Genomic DNA, 5861 nt, shown 5'->3' on the forward strand with positions numbered 1-5861 from the left:
ACTTCCGAAACGCCGAATGGAAAAGACAGCGTAAATGAGTTGAACGCCGTAGTGTTTGCAGCAGAAAGTTCTGGCCGCTATCCCGGATCTGGAATATGCGCGGCTCCGAGCATTTTCCATCGGGAGGGGTGAGAGGGAAATATGCTGCGTTCTATAGGCGAAGAAAAAAAATCGGAAAAAATGCGACCTCCTATTTGGAAAAGCGCAAAGGAGCGGTGGTGTCAGTCGGAATTTCGGGGCCGATCGCTGACGTCAAAGTAACACGGCGGCATACACCGCTAACGGTGAACAAAGGTCCCATTTAATTGTTTTGGTTTTTTTTTTATTTGAAAACACGTATAATCTCGATCTAAAGTACACGGCAGCGTTGTTGTTATGTTAAAATACGTATTGTCGCACGTAGAATGCAAAAATGTGCGGAACAAACACAGTTCCCTTATGGTCGTCCATGTTTTCTCGAACAGAGGCAACACATTTAGCTCGGAAGTGGGGCCTACAGATTCGGATTTGCAGATTTCCGAGCTCCCGTGGAACGCAGCAATACTTCACAAGGTAAAATCATGTTGCGCTTTTTCTTTGTCATTACTGTTATTCTTCCCAAATCAATGCTTCCAGACGGATTAACTTGTTGAAACGTAAAAATAATGTTCAGTACTTTATAAGAAAAGATAAATGAATGAATGAATGAATGAATGAATGAATGAATGAATGAATGAATAAATAAATAAATAAATAAATAAATAAATAAATAAATAAATAAATAAATAAATAAATACATACATACATACATACATACATACATACATACATACATACATACATACATACATACATATACAAACAAACAAACAAACAAACAAACAAACAAACACATTTAAAAACAAACATCACTGTATGTCGTGAATCGCCATTGCACATGCAATGTGGGGGGAAAAGAACACAACGACAACATCGAGGAAGATGTGAGGTAAGTGAAAACATCCGTTTGAAGAAAACATTTGGACATTTCATCCCCTTGTTATCTCAAATGCAAATATAAGTAAATAAAGCTTCATTTATACACACCATTATACTTCATTTAAAACACACGGTTACAAAGTGCTTCACAAACAGACGAACTAAATAATCTTAAATGAAAACACCACGAAAAATAAGTTCAAACAAACAAACAACAAAATCATAACTGTGTTTGTAAAGAATAACTTTATTTAAATGTATATACAATTCGGCTTAACTTAACAGAAACATGAAACAGGGTGGAATCAAAACAGTGAAAGAGAGAAAAAAAAAAAAAAAAAAAATACATTTAAGTAGTTTTCCAACTGCGCTGTGTGTGTATAGACTAACATGCCTATATACAGGTCTCTCTCTCTCTCTCTCTCTCTCTCTCTCTCTCTCTCTCTCTCTCTCTCTCTCTCTCTCTCTCTCTCTCTCTCTCTCTCTCTCTCTCTCTATATATATATATATATATATATATATATATATTATTATTATTATTATATATTTTTTATTTATATTTACATATATATTGCTAAAATAATTGGAGGGAAAAAGATGAGCATAACCTAAAATATCAATCAAAATTCACGTTATGTTATGTGTGATGGCCGTCCAGTTTAAGATTGATTATGTGTTAAACGTATACAGTAGGTTAAAGTGTATTGTTTTGTTGTGGTCGGTCACTTTAGTTTACCCAAACATCCATCCATCCACCCATCTATTAATCCATCTATTAATCTAGCATCCATCCAGCATCCATCCATCCATCTATTCATCCATCCATCCATTCATCTATTCGTCCATCCACTCATTCATCCATTGACCCATCTGTCCATCTGCCCATTCATTCATTCATTCATTCATCCATCCATTCATTCATTCATTCATTCATTCATTCATTCATTCATTCATTCATTCATTTCAGTTAAAATAAATCTATAATCCCCCATTGTAGATATTATTATTTTTATTATTATTATTATTATTATTATTATTATTATTATTATTATTATTATTATTATTATTTGACTATATTTTTCTCGCCACACATTCATTCACTGCAGGATTGTGCAACCAGCCTAGGACATTAAATTGATGGCATTTAAATACAGTGATTAAAGGATTAGAAGTAAATTCTATTTCAAGTTATCTAAAGCATTGATTGTCGACATATCCAGGCTCTTTTAAAATTATTTAACACCAATACTTTGTTTTTTCAGATAAGTAAATGCATTTTTATTCATCTGTGCCTGAACTTTTTAACGATCAAAAATAACCCTGTGACAGCTGACCCGACAAGAGGATTTGTCCACCATTTTGCCGTTACACAAAGAATGAAGTTTGTAAAAAAAGAGAAAAAACACACACACACACACACACACACACACACACACACACAAGTGGTCACAAAATGGCCGCAGACTTACGCCGTGTTTGTCACCCGGAATTTCATTCGCATAACCGCGGTCCTCTGCAAGTTCCTGTCCTGTGGAATATTCCCCGTAGCTGGGCATCCCCCCCAACCAAGGATGTAGTTCATCTGTTGTCCCGTTTAACCGTCCCAACAAATATGCAACAAACATCAGAATGTTAGTGCCGTCAAGGAGTAGCAAAATGCATCCAAATTCAAAGGTAAACACACACGTCCATCCATGCAACCCACCCTTCACTGTAGACCCTTCTCAACGGGTCGACCACTTCAAACACCAATGGGGTCGTCTGGATTTCCACTTTCGCCCGGTCCAGTTGTAAACCTTTTTCCCCCGGTTTTGTATTTTTAGGGTTGTTTTTTTTACACAGAAACGAACATCCGGACACTCTAGCCAGTCTGTGGTTGGATTTAAATAGACTTACATGCTTCAGTCTCTTGGAAACAGTGAGCTCCATTGGCCGAGGGTGCACGCTGGCCGTGCCCAATCACAGGGCATCACCAGAGTGCTGAGCGGCCAATGGCAGGAGGTGGATGATCTCAGTGATTTCAGTGTCACTAGGGGAGGAAGGGGGAGTTTCTACTAAAGCAATGGATACCTTACACCATCTATGTACTACATACAGTATATATCTGTCCCATAACCTGTAGAACCACATCAGGAACACTGACAGGGACTGACTCTCTCTCTCTCTCTCTCTCTCTCTCTCTCTCTCGCTCTCTCTCTCTCTCTCTCTCTCTCTCTCTCTCTCTCTCTCTCTCTCACACGTATATAAACAAACGTCACCATGATGGCCACGGCCCACGTCACAGGGGATAGGTGAATAGGTTGATCCGAGAGAGCCGTGATCCTACTCAAAGGGGGCACGTCGCCGTGGCAACCGGCTTGTCTCCGTCTCTCCCGAGCAGGAACTTGGAGCGGCAGGAGAAGGAGCGTAGCGGCTGACACGGGGTTAGAGGACACACGCTCCATTCCTCTCTCTCTCTCTCTCTCTCTCTCTCTCTCTCTCGTCAACCGAGATTGAAACCTGGCTTTTATCCCCTTGGAGAATTGTGTGTCTTTTTCTCGTGCTTCATCTCTTTCCTCCCACTTTGTTGGTGATAATTGATATTCTCCTGCCACAATTTTTCCCTCATAAGAGGGAAGGGTTTGTTGAATGATACATTTTTATATTTCTTTACATTATTGTTATTTTATTATTATTACACATTTGACTCTATTATTAAGTCCAATCAGTCAACCAGAAAATACACTCACTAGAAACAGATGTATCTGTACATATATCCGGTTAGGAATATTGAATTTGGAATTCAACCAAAACAAATGAAATAAAAATGAGTATCTAATTTCAGAAAACAGCTATTTTTGTTTATGGTACATCTAAAATGGTGCCTTCGCACTCTCAGTATCTCAGATGTGACTTTAAGATAAAGCAGCTCTGGTCTTCCTCTTCATGTTAACATTCTCTTCCCTTTGGATTTAAACATCCAGTGTATTTCCAACCCGTCGCAATTTTTCCCCAAAAGCGAGATAAGGAACACTCTGAGTCAGGTGAAGTTTTTTGTGTGTCAGCTCGCCTGCTCCGTGTTACATCATAAAGGGTTATCAGCCAAATGTTCTCCGGGGTTTTTTTTTTCCTCTGAGTCAACAAACCTGTCGCCCCACACAAGGCTCATACCGTTGACCAAGCTTTTGCACACCAATGCACAACCTACAGATCCCGAAAGCTCGAAAATCCAACCTCAATCAGCTTTCCCTGAAAGGATTTGGGTTTTTTTCATCTTTAATCTTCCGCAGCACTTTGAGGAGACTGTCAAAAAGTGAAAGAACAGAATCGTGCGTCCTGCGTATTTATCTGAGATAAAAAAGCCGCAGCAACTATACTATACTGCGAGGCACTCTTTCTCCTAGTCAGCGGCGTCTGTCAGGAGGGAAAATCTGTGAATTCCCTCCAAATTCCCTTTTTTCTTTTAATGAAGCGTAGCTTGCGGAGCTATTTCTGTCAGACCACTCGACGGCACCAAACGCTTCCACGCCCTTCTTTAGCCAACCAATTTAAGCAGTCAATCCCTCCTGCCCGACCTGATTTGCTGCTTGCTTGCTTGCTGCACTCCCTCTACCTCCCCTGCATCCACCTGTTGGGCCCCTTCTATCCAATGGGGGGGATTCAAGCTCATCACTCCTTTATTTTTAGCTCACTAAGTGTGCGCATGTTTGCTGTACACCTGGCCAGGAGAGATGAGCGGTAGAGCCCAGACAGCAAACTCAAACGATGCAAAATAAATAAAGATAATATTGGTAATATATTTAGTAACTCTAAGAGTGCCAGTGCCTTTAAAACCAAGAGGGAACCTAAATCGTGTTCAAACGCGCTGTAGCCAACACATTCAGCAGACACTTGTCCTCTTATCACCTATCTCCCTCCGTCTGCATGAAAAATAACAATACCTTGCACACTCGTATTACACACGGACGTGCATTTTAACAACCTCGTATACACACGCACGTACATAATAACATATTGACACTGCAAGCCGGGAGAGCGTAACCAAAATAAGGAGACGCCACTATCATGGTATGTAAATCTGATATGGAGTTATCTATTTTGAACAGAAACACAATGCACAGACCACACACACGCAAAGGTCAAAGATCACACGGCACCTTGGCTGATGCATTTTCGGCTGTTTCAATGTTATCTTTTATGTTTCAAAAATACATTTTAAGTGATTAATTGTTAATTCTTTGTTATGTTTGATGGCTTTTTGGGGATTTGTTTGATTATACCCTATTCGATTTTTTTTAACCCTATTAATTTAGTTGGGAACGCAAATAATGTAATTCCAGAGTTGATTATTCAACCCTCTGATTCATATCACCCAGATGGATTTAAATTAGGCTTATTCTTCTTGTGTTGGATGCTAATGAAACGGTGACATCATCATATCTTAGTGGACATTATCAGTCCTTTCTTGTTTCATTAAAAACATTAAAAAAAACAACCAATAAACGGACTGATTCACTGCTGATTCACTAACATAACAATCCTCATTTCTCAAGGATTCTCTCTTAAGTGAAGAATTCTTCCAATGGGTAAATAAAATAAAATATTATTAATTTGACCCATGACCCGTCAGAAAAGCCTTTTTTTCTCCTTCTCCCATTCGTCTCCTCGTGCAAGGACTGAGGGAAAAAAAAGACATTCAGGGTAAAAAAGTGAGCATCCAATTATCCACTCGGTGCTTTCACAATGTGCTCTCGATGAGCACAAACGGGGGCTGGTGAAGTCCTGCCTTGCTCTTTCCCAGACTGTTCTTTTCCAGGCAGCTCTGGGTATAGCAAGGTCACCCACTTTATGGAATAAAATTTGTGCAAACAAGACTGTGTGTGTGTGTGTGTGTGTGTGTGTGTGTGTGTGTGTGTGTGTGTGTG

The sequence above is a fragment of the Zeus faber genome, assembly GCF_960531495.2.
Source record: "Zeus faber genome assembly, chromosome: 2".
NCBI lineage: Eukaryota > Metazoa > Chordata > Actinopteri > Zeiformes > Zeidae > Zeus > Zeus faber.